Source organism: Macaca thibetana, chromosome 7 (assembly GCF_024542745.1).
Source record: "Macaca thibetana thibetana isolate TM-01 chromosome 7, ASM2454274v1, whole genome shotgun sequence".
Classification (NCBI taxonomy): Eukaryota; Metazoa; Chordata; class Mammalia; order Primates; family Cercopithecidae; genus Macaca; species Macaca thibetana.
Genome location: NC_065584.1, coordinates 99955940 through 99971242, shown reverse-complemented (window position 1 = coordinate 99971242; position 15303 = coordinate 99955940). Strand labels below are relative to the sequence as shown.

Below are 15303 nucleotides of genomic sequence, written 5' to 3'. Positions count from 1 at the left end.
GGGACAAGAGTTCTCCCAGGAACTTTCAGAAAAAGAAGCCATATTAATTTTGTAACAAAGATGTAAAATGTGTCATTGTGAGAAAGGGGCATACAGATTTTGGTGGGGCTTTGAATCATATACAGTCATAATTTGTTGTATCCTTTTCTCCAGAAAAAATATGCAAAACAAAATAACTGTGTGATGGTATTACAGGGTCTTTGGGCTTTTGGAGGAGAATATAATCAAAGGGCTCCCAGGACAGTGTCACATTCAAGTGTCTAGAAAGTTTCATATGCACTCTGTGCTTTACTTTCTCGTCACCTATTTTAGTCCATTCAGGTTGCTTTAGACTCCCATAGGCTTATAAACAACAGAAATGCACTTTCTCACATTCCGGAGGCTGGAATGAGATCACGGTGCCAGCATGGTTGCGTTCTGGCAAGGGATGTCTTCTGGGTTGCAGATGGCCAAATTTTCCTTGTATCCTCATGTGATGGGGAGCAGAGAGAGACAGAGTGGACTCTCTGGGGTACTTTCATGGGGTACTAATCTCATTACTGAGGGCTCTTAGCTCATGACCTAATCACTTCCTAAAGGCTCACGTCCTAATACCATCACCTTGGGGGTTAGGATTTCAACAGATGAATTGAGGGAGGGACAAACATATTCAGTCCACGGCACCTGTTCACTCTTCCCCTATCTGCAGTCTGACATCTGCCATCTTCCTTGTCACTAGACCCAGTGGACTCCCCTCAGTCCCCATCATTCTTGGCTTCCCAGCACCACCTGGCGTCTGGGGCCTCTTCTTCCTTGAAATCTCCCTTTGCCTGACATCTGTGATCCACACTCCCCAGGCAGCTCACACCCAGGCCTTAGCGGGGGTAGCCCCTCTACCCTTCTCCCTCCACCCCAATCTGGGACTTCATTCACCCTGTCATCTTGGACATTTTAATTAGGGGCTCCCAAGCCACTGGAAATCCAGGTGAGCCATAGATCTCAATCTCAGAACTCCAAGGCCTCCCTGGGGTTTTGCTGTGATTCCCAGGGACTCTGGCCTCGTCTCCTCTTGGGATCTGGCTTCCTTGTGCGCTGCCTCTCTGTCTACTGCAGGTTCTGAAGGAAAACTCAACTTTGTCTTTGGTTCCCCCACAATATTTAATCACACCCCACTGCGGGTCATTAGACTTTGTCAGAGGTCTTGGGGGCTGTTTGGGCAGGGGTCTTATCAGGACTGGCGCAGCCTCTGCCATCTTGCTTCTTGCCTCCACCTCAGCTCCTCTCCCACTTTACCTTTCATTTTGCTGCCGCAGCTCCGAAGTCCTCCCTATTGTCTGAAGCATCTTCCCTCCTCTGAATCTTGAGCTCTGCTGATGACCTGGCCCTCCAGAAGTGGGTGTTTCACCTTCCAAAGCAAGCTCTCAGCATGATTTTTTTCCCACACAAAGCCAATTTTTTAACAGAAATTTTACAGCCAACTACTAATTTAAAAAAATATATTTCTCCACCTTGTTCCCTGCCTTTTTCTCCCCAGCTTCAGCTCCACAGCTCCCACAGGCATCTGAAACTCGACGTGCCCAGATGAGAACTCATCTTTCTCCCTTCTAAACTGGGCACTGGGCTGTCCTATTTTTTTTTTTTTTTTTTTTTTTTAAAGACAGAGTTTCGCTCTTGTTGCCCAGAGCTGGAGTGTGATGGGATGATCTCAGCTCACCGCAACCTCCACCTCCCAGGTTCAAGTGATTCTCCTGTCTCAGCCTCCCGAGTAGCTCGGATTACAGGCATGCGCCACCACACCGGGCTAATTTTGTATTTTTAGTAGAGACTAAATACTTCATTTTGGTCAGACTGGTCTCGAACTCCCAACCTCAGGTGATCCGCCTGCTTCAGCCTTCCAAAGTGCTGGGATTACAGATGTGAGCCACCGCGCCCAGCCTGGGCTGTTCTCTTTACTCTCATGGTTGGCATCCCCATCCAACCAGGTCCCTGGGTGGCCTCTGACTTCTGGCAAGTGACACTTCTTGCCACAGGACTACCCCGAACTCGCTGGCAGCTCACACATGGGGCTCAGCTGGGGTAGGCCCAGCTGTACCCCCAGTCACCCCTGTGTCCGTGTTCATCAGGCACCACACAGGCATGTTCCTCAATGCAAATTTGATCTGACACTGCTCTGCACTGAACTCCTCGGCGTCTCCCCCTGCTCCCCACCCCTCCAGCCCCTCCCACTGAGCATCTCTCAGTTTCCCTCATGCCTCCACTTCCCCAAATGCCCTTCCACCCAAGCTCCCCTGTCTCCTTGCTACCCTAGACGTGTTCTTCAAGTCTCACTTTATCTGTTAACTTCTGGAAATCTGCGCCTGATCCCACACTTGGAGTTAGGCATTCTTCCTATCATGGGCAGGGTGAATAGTACCTTCTACAGTCATCATGATATAAACACTTCTGAGGGCTGGGCGCAGTGACTCACGCCTGTAATCCTAGCACTTTGGGAGGCTGAGGCGGGTGGATCACGAAGTCAGGAGTTCCAGACCATCCTGGCCAAGATGGTGAAACCCCGTCTGTATTGAAAATACAAAAAGTTAGCCGGGTGCGGTGACCGACACCTGTAATCCCAGCTACTTGGGAGGGTGAGGCAAAAGAATTGCTTCAATCTGGGAGGCGGAGGTTGGAGGCGGAGGTTGCAGTGAGCTGAGATCGTGCCATGGCACTCAATCCTGGGTGACAGAGCAAGACTCTGTCTCAATAAACAAACAAACAAACAAACAAACACTTTTTTGATTTCTTTTAACATTGTGATGTAACTCTCTGGGGAAAATCAGCAGGGGGAAATGGTGTGTTTGTGTATAGGTGTAGCGAGGTGTGATCAGAGAGCTTAGTCTCCATTTTTCAGAGTAGGAAGTCTGAAGTCAGTAGATGGTGGTTCAAATTGAAAAAATCAATACACATATAAGCTTTATTGTTTAGAATTACAAATGCAAATATTTTTAAAAACCCAAGAGTTTGACAACTACAGGGCTGGATTAGGGGGCTGTTGCTATATAACTGATGTTTAATGTATAACTAATCAAACAACAACTACATTAGGAAAATAACTAAAACAGATCAAATCAGAGCTGCTATGTGTGGGGTAGGAGGGCAGCTCCAGCCCATCCCTGGGACTCTCAGAGCACAATTTGAAACTAGACACAGGCCAGGTCTGGTGGCTCATGCCTGTAATCCCAGCACTTTGGGAGGCCAAGCCCAGAGGATCTCGTGAGGCCAAGAGTTCAAGACCAGCCTGGGCAACATAGTGAGACCCCCATCTCTACAAAAAAGTTAAAAAGTTAGCCAGGCACAGTGGCACGTGCCTATAGTCCCATCTACTCAAGAGGCTGAGGCAGGAGGATTGCTTGAACCCAGGAGTTCAAGACTGCAGTAAGCCATGATTGTGCCCTGCACTCCAGTCCACACAACAGAGCAGGACCATGTCTCTTAGAAAACAAACAAACAAACAAACAACAACAAAAAAAACCAAAACACAAACTAGGCAAACCATGGTTTCATTAAAATCCCTGGAAATGAGAGAACTGCCTAACACCTTGGATGAGAAATAGCCATTTGAACAATTAATTTGTGATTCAGGATGGGAGAATTTTGCCACATTTAGTTTCTACATAGAAGCAAATGCTGCCATTTCTCTTTTGAGGTTTATTCAACATTCAGAAAGACTGGGCAATATGGTGAAACCACGTCCCTACAAAGAAGTTAACAACAACAAAAAAATTAGCTGGGTTTCGTGGTGTGCACCTGTAGTCCCAGCTACTTGGGAGGCTGAGGTGAAAGGATCAGTTGAGCCCAGGAGGCAGAGGTTGCAATGAGCCAAGATCATGCCACTGCATTCCAGCTTGGGAGACAGAGCCAGAACATGTCTCAAAAAAAAAAAAAAAAAAAAGAATCTAGAAGAAGAAATCTACCAATTATCACTGGACCCACATCTAAGCAGCTGTGTCTTTCAGAGATGGTCTCTCTTGGCTGGTGATGCACCTTCCTGGTCCTTCACTGAGATTCAAAGGGAGTGTCTTGAGAAAGAGCGACAGAAAAAGCTCTGTTCCCAGAGCTGTCTCTGAAAACATGTAGAATTTTTTTGGCAAAATCTTGGCCATATTAAATCAAGGAAACTGCATATTTGAATTAGGTTCTTCCTGGGCCAAGTTTTTACGTAGATTTTCAGTAATGTTAATGCATGATATATACGCATAGAACTTTGATGTCGGGAAGAGGCTGTATGAAGATACTAATGCAACATACTGCATTTAGAAAGCCTTTCACACTGAATCATATAGAACAGAAACATCTTTTTACGATCTCATTTCACAGTCACATGTGAAATTTATCTTTAAGCCTTAGGAATGTACATATATTTTTATATATTTGTAAAATCTGCAAAAGGGAGCACAAGGCATTAGGAGAGTTACATTCAGGTTTTTCTGCAGGATTTCCAGGATCACCTCTTTTTGTGAGGTTTCCTTAACATAGAAGCCTTTTATTTTCTTTTTAGTTTTAAGGAAAATTTAATCTTTTGTTTTGTTTTGAGATGGAGTTTCGCTCTTGTTGCCCAGGGCTGGAGTGCAATGGCGTGATCTCGGCTCACTTCAACTTCCGCCTCCTGGGTTTAAGTGATTCTCCGGCCTCAGCCACCCAAGTAGCTGGGATTACAGGGCACGTGCCACCATGCTCGGCTAATTTTTATATTTTTAGTAGAGACGGGGTTTCACTGTGTTGGTCAAGTTGGTCTCAAACTCCTGAACTCAGGCAATCCATCCACCTCAGCCTTCCAAAGTGCTGGGATTACAGGTACGAGCCACCGCTCCTGGTCCTTGAATTTTTTTTTTTTTTTTTTTTTTTAGACAAGGTCTTCCCTGTCACCCAGGCTGGAGTGCCAGTGATGTGATCATAGTCCACTGCAGCCTTGACCTTCTGGACTCAGGTGGTCCTCCCACCTCAGCCTCTCGAGTAGCTGGGACTATGGTATGTGCCACCATGCCTGGCTAATTTTTTAATTAGATGGGGGTCTCACTTTGTTTGCCCAGGCTGATCTTGAACTCCTGGGCTCAAGCGACCCGCCCACTTCAACCTCCCAAAGTGCTGGGATTACAGGCATGAGTCACTGCACCCAGCTAAGGTTTTTTTTTAAGACTTAATTTTTTTTAGACCAGGTTTACGTTCACAGCAAAAAGGAAGGTACAGAGAGTTCCGGTGTACTCCCTGCCAGCCTCCCCCATGATTAACATCCCCTCAGAGCAGTCCATTTGTTACAATCCATGAACCTACACATCATCATTGTCCAGAGTCGACAGCATACATTAGGGTTCACTCTGCTGTTGCACATCCTGTGGGTTTGGACAAATGTACAATGACATGCATCCGTACAGAGTAGTTTCACTGCCCTAAATAGAAGCCTTTTTTTGAGGTATGTCCCCAGGTTTTGCCCTTTATCTGAGAACTCTCACACCCATTGCCACTCCCAAGAGTGGACTGTGTCCCCATTCCAACCCCACGTGCTCACACAACCACAGGACAGAGGGAGCAGCTGTCCCTCTGTGGAAGTGCCCCAGATGGGTTGTCTGCCCTGGGGATCTGGATGGGGACATCCAGAGACAGGGTCAGTTAGTGTAATCACCAGCCTTGTTCGGATCATGGAAAGACCCACGTGTTTCAGCAGAGATGAGGGAGCAGCTCTGCACAGTGGGGAGAGGGGAAAAGTAGGTGAGCTGGGGAAACAGGGAGAAGAGATTTCTGTCCTGAGGCAGGGACAGTTGGAGACAGAGTCAAACAGAGGATTCAAGTGATGGCAAGACGGAAAAACAGAAACAGGGACACAGTGAGTCGAAAAAAGATGCCACCGAGCAACAGCGGCGCAGACAGAGAGGAAGGCAAGGCTAGGGCTGCTTTGGCTCCCCCTGGACGTCCCTGCCCGCAGGCCTGGCTGCTCCTCAGTGCAGATTCCAGAAGCTGCCTGGCCACCCTCAGATAAACCCCCCTAAACACCCCCCCCTTTCTTCTTCTTCCTCTTCTCTTTTTTTTTGAACAGGGTCTCACTCTGTCACCCAAGCTGGAGTGCAGTGGCACGATCTCGGCTCACTGCAACCTCCGCCTCCCAGGTTCAAGCAATTCTTCTGCCTCAGGTGCCACCATGCCCGGCTAATTTTTTTGTGTTTTTAGTAAAGATGGGGTTTCACCATGTTGGCCAGTCTGGTCCTGAACTCCTGACCTCAAGTGATCCGTCCACCTCGGCCTCCCAAAGCGCTGGGATGACAGGCCTGAGCCACAGTGCCCAGACTCCCTTTTCTTCTTCACCTGATGGAAGGGCTCTTCTTTGCATCCACGAAATGCTGGGTGAGTCAGTCAGCAAACTGCTTGGGAATGATGGGAGCTAGGGCTGCTGTTTTGGGTCTGTTCTGCTCATTTATTTTTTATCATTTTGGGGGGTTTCGGAGGTGGGAAGTCAGTGCTCCTCCCCCCACGCCCCACAAGGGATGGGAATTAGGCATGTCAGTCAATATAATACAATTTTCTAAGTATGTCTCTTTGTTCAGACACCAGTATTTTTTTCTTTTTTTCTTTTTCTATCTCCAGTTATTAAGTCATTGCTGCTATAGGACTGCCACTTAAGTGACTGGGTTTTTTTTTTTTTTTTTTGAGACGGAGTCTCGCTCTGCCGCCCAGGCTGGAGTGCAGTGGCCGGATCTCAGCTCGCTGCAGGCTCCGCCTCCCGGGTTCACGCAATTCTCCTGCCTCAGCCTCCCCAGTAGCTGGGACTACAGGCGCCTGCCACCTCGCCCGGCTAGTTTTTTTTTTTTTTTTTGTATTTTTTAGTAGAGACGGGGTTTCACCGTGTCAGCCAGGATGGTCTCGATCTCCTGACCTCGTGATCCGCCCGCCTTGGCCTCCCAAAGTGCTGGGATTACAGGCTTGAGCCACCGCGCCCGGCCTAAGTGACTGGGTTTTTATTTTTGTCCCCAAGGTACAAAAAGTACTACCAGCCGCACACAGTGGCTAACGCCTGTAATCTCATCACTTTGGGAGGCCAAGGCGGGAGGATCGCTCGAGCTCAGGAGCTCAAGACCAGCCTGAGCGACGTAGTGAGACCTCATCTTTACAAAAACTTTAGAAATTAGCCGGGCGTAGTGGGTCAGCTTGTAGTCCCACCTACTCGGAAGGATGGCTTGAGCCTGGAAGTTCCAGGCTGTGGTGAGCCGAGGTCGCGCCACTGCACTTCAGCCTGGGCGACAAAGGGAGACCCTGTCTCAAAATAAAAATAAAAATAAAAATAAAAGCACTGCCTACTTTCTGAACGCGCTCAGGCGGTGTCGCCTCAGGCGATGTAGTGGGGCCGCGCACAGGCTGCCTGGGTGATCTCAGGGGGGCGAAGCCCCACGACGCAGGTTTGGGGCGGTCCTGTCCAACCTCCTGCGCATCGCGGGTGTCCAGAAACGCAGGCTGAACGCTGGAGCCCAGGGCGTCCTCGGTGCGGGAAGCGGCCGCGCGGCCGAAGCGCCGGGGAGGGAGAGCGTGGCGGAGGAGCCGGGCTTCGGGGTATCAGCCGTTTGCAGAGGTCCCTGGACCCCCGTCCTTCCACGCGGAGGGCGTGAAGTGGCGGGGACGGGGTTGAGGAGGCCCCAGCGGCGGGGAGGACGCGACGCCGATCCCTTCCGGTGCTGCTCACCTGGAAGCCGGAGGCCGCTGGGAGTTTGGGGCGGCTGCACGCTCCGGGGTTGGGGGATGCAGGAGCCCGGTCGGGCGCAGCCGCCCTTCCCGGTGGTGAGGAGCGCTGTGCCGGGCTCCGGGGGTCTTGCTCTTTCTGCTCGCCCTCGCGCCTGCTCCGCTGCCGGGCCTGCCCCGGCAACAACAAGGGCCTGACCCAGCTCTGCAGGGGGAGCTGCCCGGCCCTGTCCCACCCCGGCCCCACGCTGTGATCCTAGGGTCCTCAGGCGCTGGCCAGGCCGAGGAGTCTGCCAAGTCCAGCTCGGGGCTGGGCTGCCACCTCCCCAGCGACCCCGCCTTCAAGCCAATTTAGATCCGGGCCAGCGCTGTGCTGGCGTTGCTTCACTCATTTGCTCACCCATGCATTGACTGACCGACTCCCCCATCAGGACCTAAGGGCCACTGGCACCGGGTCAGGGGTGTTCCTTTAGTTGTTTTTTTTTTTTTTTTAAGACAATCTTGCTTTGTGGCCCTGTGGCGTGATCTTGGTTTGCTGAAGCCTCCACCTCTCAGGCTCAAGCGATCCCCTCGCCTCGGCCTCCAGGGTAGCTGGGACCACAGACACGTGCCGCCACACCCGGCTGTTTTCTTTCTTTCTTTCTTTCTTTTTTTTTTTTTTTGGAGAGACAGAGTTTTGCCATATTGCCCAGGATGGTCTCGAACTCGTGAGCTCAAGGATCCTCCTGTCTGGGCCTCCCAAAGTGCTGGGAATACAGGCGTGAGCCACCACACCTGGCCTTTTTGTTTATTTGTTTCTCTCAAAATCACATCACACACAGCACAGGGGTCCTTTAGACTTTGTGTTTCACCAAAGGTCAGAAATTTTCCTTGATTGTCTTTTCCAGTGGCCAACATCAGGGCTGGCTTCAAGAGTCCTGGAGAACACTTTTCCCTTAAGGATCTGGTGGCTTTCACTCCATTGTCTCAGGCATTGACTGTTGCATGTGAAGTTCAAGGTTGTCCTGATTATTAAGATTTTCGGAAATCATCTAAGTTTGAATTTTTTCTGCATGAAATTTGGGAGAAGTCTTTATTTATTTATTTTTTGAGACAGAGTTTCGCTCTTGTTGCCCAGGCTGGAGTGCAGTGGTGCCATCTTGGCTCCCTGCAACCTCCCACTCCCAGGTTCAAGCAATTCTCATGCCTCAGCCTCCCTAGTAGCTGGGATTACAGGCATGCACCACCACGTCCAGCTAATTTTTGTATTTTTAGTAGAGACGGGGTTTCACCATGTTGGCCAGGCTGGTCTCAAACTCCTGACCTCAGGTGATCCACCTGCCTCAGCCTCCCAAAGTGCTGGGATTAACAGGCATGAGCTACTGCACCAGGCCATAAGTCTTTATTTTTGTACCAAGTTTAAGAGTTTCCCCAAGAGATAGCTTAGGGTCGGTAGTCTCGTTTTAATTGGTACAAGATGACCCATCTCATTTCATTTTAAAGACTTGCATTCATTTATTCGACAAATATTTATTGAGTGCTTACTATATGCTAGGTTGGCACTGTTTTAAGTTCTGAGGAGAGAGCAGTGAAGAAAATAGACACGCTCTTTGTCCTTAAGGATTTTACAATGGGGTGTGTGTGTGTGGGTGTGTGTATGTATGTGTGTGTGTGGTGTGTGAGAGAGAACAAGTTTTTGATTATTGATTTCCTTCCACCATAAATAAAATGATTTATTTTATCCAGAAACTTAAAGTGTTTTCCCCTCATACTGTATCTTCACACTTTATCCTAAATGCCTGCCATTTTCCCTTGTTTTCTTTTCATCTCTCCATTAATATCCCTCACTTGCCACATAGGTTTCTCTTGTTTATCCTCTGCTTAATAATCCAGTTCTCTGTAAGCCTATTCATTTCAGCTTCCAGGGACAATCTAATATGATGAAGCACCCAGTTCCCCCTGCACTGTCCTTGTCTAATTTCCCTCAGAATAGGTAATAGCTGTTTTCTAAAATCTCCTTACATTTCATATGAGAGATCTATTTCAGGAAATAGGATTATCAATACAATTTTGCTGCTTTCTTCTTTTACGTCTGTGCTCAGGGCTTTCTCACTGGGATCAGATTAATTTTCTTCCTCTTATATTCAGACCTCCATGCAATTCATGTGTAAATCCAACAAGAGCAAGTGGATGTTTAAACCCTTGTAGCATGTATGTGTAAATAAAAGAGAAGAAAGGAAGGAAGGAGGAAAGGAGGGGAGGGGAGGGGAGAGGACAATTTAAATAGTGCCAGCGAGTCTACCTATCATTCTAGTCAGAGTGTGTGCCCAGAATGAGCAGAGATAGATGTGATGGGAGCCTGTTATTCTCTCAGTGGGTCTCCCAAGTGCCTCTTATACTGTGAGCATCTCATTATGTGGACTGTGACTCTCATGTCTAAAGATGTGTGTTTTTTGGCCAGGCGTGGTGGCTCACACCTGTAATCCCAGCACTTTGGGAGGCCGACGTGGGCAGATCATCTGATGTCAGGAGTTCAAGACCAGCCTGGCCAACATGGAGAATCCCCATCTCTACTAAAAACACAATAAATAAATAAATAAGCTAGGTATGGTGGTGCATGCCTGTAATCCCAACTACTCGGGAGACAGAGGTTGCAGTGATTGCGAGATCACTCTAGCCTGGGCAACAGGGTGAAACTCTATCTCAAAAACAATAAAAATAAAAATAAATAAGTAAACAAATAAATGTATGGGTAATTTGAGGGATTTTCATGAGTAACTCTGACTGTATGGGATAAAGTCTTACATAGAGATTTTAGAATCACTCCTCCGATAAGATGTGATCCTATCATACTAGACTTGTCAACCACAGTGTCTTGAGAGGCCATGGGACTTCTAACTGACTAAGGTAGGCAGACACATCTCCCTGAAGCTTCCAGTTTATAGGCCACTTGGTAATCTATGGCATGGCTTGGTACAGACAGATGAGATGAGCCAATCATATTCCCCTTCTCTGGAATCTGAAATTGGGAATAACCAAAGGATGAGGCACTTAGCCATGGAAACTGAGGCTTCATGAAATGCACTGTCATTTTTGCAATACCCTATTGGCTACACAGGTCAGCTCCATTAAACATAGAAAGGAACTTCATGGCACAACTCATTAATTTAACATTTGTTGAGCACCTATGATGTGCCAGGCACTGTTCTAGGTCCTGAGGATATGGTGATGAACAAGATCCTCACTCTCATAGCTTACCCAGCAGGTACCCTAGGCAGGCAATGAATAAATATATGAGCAAGACGAAAAGAGAACGCCAGAAAGCCCTAAAGTTTTGGAGCAAAGCCATGAACTCTTTTCACAACTATTTCCTTTTTGAAAAACATCTCTCCACTTGCTGTTGGGTTCTGTTGTTTGTGAGTGCAAGGATGGAAGACGGCGGATGACGATGTCAAGCAGCCAAAGGGGTGGACTGTTCAGGCCATGGAGTTAGTGTAGTAGGAGAATAACAATAATAACTAAGGCTGGGCGCAGTGACTCACGCCTGTAACTCCAGCACTTTGAGAGGCTGAGACAGACAGATCACCTGAGGTCAGGAGTTTCAGACCAGCCTGGCCAACATGGTGAAATCCTGTCTCTACTAAAAATACAAAAATTAGCCGAGCACAGTGGTGGGCACCTGTGATCCCAGCTACTTGGGAGACTGAGGCAGGAGAATTGCTTGAACCCAGGAGGTGGAGGTTGCAGTGAGCCGAGATCGCACCACTGCACTTCAGCCTGGGCGACAGAGCGAGACTCCATCTCAAAAATAATAATAATAACTAATAACAAAATAGAACAATTATAACAGTATACTGTGATAAAACTTATGTGAATGTGGTTTCTCTCTCTCTCTCTCCCTCTCTCTCTGTCTCAAAATGCCTTATTGTACTGCACTCACCTATTTTTAGATGGTGGTTGACCGCAGGTAACTGAAACCGCAGAAAGCAAAACTGTGATGTGGAGGGACTGCTTGCATCCTCCTTTCAGACCTGTTTGTGAGAGAGTTTTAACTGGAGGGCATCTAAATAATCAGAGAGTGGGAAGAGAAAGGGGTACTCACTTTTTATAGTTTTGTGTTGTTTGTGAATGTTTTCTATTTCATATGTTTTGTAATTAAAGCCAAAAAGGATAATGACAAAAAGGAAAAAAAAATGCTATGTGTCTGACTTTTGGGAATTTATTAGAGGGAGTGGAAATTCTACCACCTCCTATTGCTAAATCTCATTAAAATGCCCTTGAAATCAACCCAAACCAACTCTCAGGCACAGCCAGAACAACAGAGGCAGAGCAGAGCTCAGGATCCTGAATCCACACCCCCTAGTCACTCTGGGTGGGAAGAGAAGAAGGGGGCTCGCTTCCTGTGGTTCCCACCCTACCTGGCTGGAGAGTCTGATGTGGGGCGAGGTGTGACCATCAGTGCACGTAGGAGGTGGAGAAGGCAGTTTCCCCCACTGGCCGGTGCCCTGGGCCCTGCCCAGGACGGGGAACTAGGACAAGAGCCCAGCCCTCCAGCATCAGGTCTGGCATGGCTCTGGGAAGAAGGAGGAATAAAACTCACCCATGTCACCCCAAGTCATGGGGCATTTCCAGTGAGGACATATAGACTTAGGAACCCCGGAGAAAGCCTGGAGGCTGGAAAAGCTGAGACCGCAGTCAGCTGGGCTGCAGATCTTTGCTCCGCCTCCCTCCAGACAGCACAAGTGACTCAGCCCTCCCCAGGGTGCTCCTTTTCGCTCTGACTCCACGATTTGGCCTCCTCTCATTCACAACTCTATCTCCTCTCTATGTCATTCCTCCTACTCAGGGCTGATAGTCAAAATGTCAAACCACTAATAAAGCATGGGTACCTGCCAGTCAGACTACACACCAGCTGGGAACAATGGCTAGAGGTAGCAAATTGCCCCAAAACTTAGTGGCATGAAACAACAAACATTTGTTACGTTATACACTTATGGGTCAGGGGTTTGGGTGGTTCTGGCTCAGGGCCTCTCATGAAGTTGTCAGGATGTCAGAGTTGGAACCATTTGAAAGTTTGGCTGGGGCTGGAGGATCCTCTTTCAAGATGTCTCATTCACAAGGCTGTTGGCAGAAAGCCTCAGTGCCTCACCATAGGGCTGCTTGAGTATCTTCACAACATGGCGGCTGGCTTCCCCAGAGGCAGACATTCGGGAGCCCAAGGCAGAGTCACAATGTCTTTTATGACCTTCCTTGAAAGTTATATACCATCACATTTGCAGCATCCTATCGGGTCAGCCCTAGTCAATGTGAGAGGGGCTACACGAGGGTGTAAATACCAGGACGCAAGAATCACTGGAGGATGTTTTGAAGGCTAGCTACCCCACGTACTATGTTATGTCCCATTTAAAACTCTCTAATGGCTTCCCAGTAACCTCAGAATAAAATCCAAATGTCTTACCATGATCTGCAAGGCCTGGCATGAACTGACTCCTACCTACTTTCCAATCTCATTATGTTCCTCTTTATTCACCTGCACTAAACTCCAAACACATCAACCCTCCCTACATCCGTCAACATCTGAAGCTCATCCTTTACATTTTCTGCTCCCCCGTCTAGAAGTCTCCTTGCCCAGATCTTTCTATGGCTAGTTCCTTCTCATTGTTTGGGTCTCAGCTCAATGTCACCTCCTCAGAGAGGCTTCACTGACCCCCTTATCAAGTGTAGCCCTCACCCCACCTGTCACTCTCTCTTACATCACCTTGTGCTGACCTCCTCCTAGCACTGATGTCTATCTGAAAGTAATTTGTTTGATTATTGCCTTTCTCCCTTTGTGTACAAGTAGGAGTCCTTAATTACAAGCAACAGACTGCTCTTTAGCTGGTTTTAAGCTACAGAGGAACCTATTAAAGGATAGGAGGTGCCTGATAAAATCTTAGGGAAATCAGAGAACCAGGCTCGGAGGTCATTTACCTGGACTGGTTCTCTCTGCTGCCGCCTCTGGGATCTGCTGTCATCCTGACAGAAAGAACTCCAGGTACCTGCTTCTCAGTGTCACTTAGCCTCATGCAGGAGCAGCCGACGGCTGGTGTCTTAAGTGGTATGCTGTGCCCAATCTTCAAGAGAGATGGGGAAAGTTTTTGGCTTCCATCATAAGCAGGTGTGAGTTCATAAGGTAGGAAATTCTCAAAATAGGAAGACTGTTCCACGGGCTGGGGAAGCCAAAGAGAGCTGATGCTATTTGGCTTCGACAGTCCACGCCTTTAGCTGCTTAATGTCATCAGCCAGCCTTCCGCCGTTAATTCCAGCACTTTGGCAGGCTGAGGCTGGCAGATCACAAGGTCAGGAGTTCGAGACCAGCCTGACCAATATGGTGAAACCCCATCTCTACTAAAAATAGAAAAATTAGCTGGGCGTGGTCGCGTGGTCGCATGTGCCTATAATCCCAGTCACTCAGGAGGCTGAGGCAGGAGAATTGCTTGAATCCGGGAGGCAGAGGTTGTGGTGAGCCGAGATTGCACCACTGCACTCCAGCCTGGATGACAGAGCAAGACTCTGTCTCAAAAAACAAACAAACAAACAAAAAAAACCAAAACAGAGTTCATGGCTTTGCTCCAAAACTTTAGTGTTTTCTGCTATTGTCTTGTCATCTTGCTCACGTATTTGTTTATTGCCTGCTTAGGGCACCCACTGGGTAAGCTGTGAGAGCAGGGATCTTGTTCATCACCATATCCTCAGGACCTAGAACAGTGCCTAGCACATCATAGGTGCTCAATAAATGTTAATGAGTTGTGTACATGAAGTCCCCTCTGTGGACTGATAGTGAAACCTCGCCCCACATCAGCCTCTCCAGGCAGGTGGGATGGGGATGGTGGGAAGCGAGCCCCCTTCCTCTCTTCCCACCCGGAGTGACTAGGGGGTGTGGATTCAGGATCCTGAGCTCTGCTCTGCCTCTGTTGTTCTGGCTGTGCCTGAAAGTTGGTTTGGGTTGATTTCAAGGGCATTTTAATGAGATTTAGCAATAGGAGGTGGTAGGATTTCCATTCCCTCTAATAAATTCCTGAAAGTCAGACACATAGCATTTTTTCCTGTTTGTCATTATCTCCTTTGGCCTGAATTACAAAACATATGAAATAGAAAACATTCACAAACAACACAAAACTATAAAAAGTGAGTACACCTTTCTCTTCCCACTCTCTGATTATTTAGATGCCCTCCAGTTAAAACTCTCTCACAAACAGGTCTGAAAGGAGGATGCAAGCAGTCCCTCCACATCGCAGTTTTGCTTTCTGCGGTTTCAGTTACCTGCGGTCAACCACCATCTAAAAATAGGTGAGTGCAGTACAATAAGGCGTTTTGAGAGAGAGAGAGGGAGACCGCATTCACATAAGTTTTATCACAGTATACTGTTATAATTGTTCTATTTTATTATTAGTTATTATTGTTAATCTCTTACTGTGCCTAATTTATAAATTCAACTTTATCATAGGTATGCATGTATAGGAACAAACATAATCTATATAGCGCTCAGTACTATTAGCTGTTTCAGGCATCCCCTGGAGGTCTTGCAATGTATCCCCTGAGGATAAGCGGGGGGCCTATTGTACTTGTTCATATCCATGTAGGGTTGAGCTGGTATTTCCAAAG

General features: G+C 47.8%; 1 long non-coding RNA gene across 1 annotated transcript; it reads right to left on the bottom strand.

Annotated features, from left to right (window-relative positions):
- Positions 1–10165: 10165 nt before the first annotated feature.
- LOC126959100 (uncharacterized) lies at positions 10166–13011 on the bottom strand. The gene is made up of 3 exons (XR_007727478.1): positions 12809–13011; positions 11600–11690; positions 10166–10678 (listed from the first exon to the last, which is right to left on the bottom strand). It is a non-coding gene; the product is annotated as an uncharacterized LOC126959100 (long non-coding RNA).
- Between the last annotated feature and the right edge of the window lie 2292 nt (positions 13012–15303).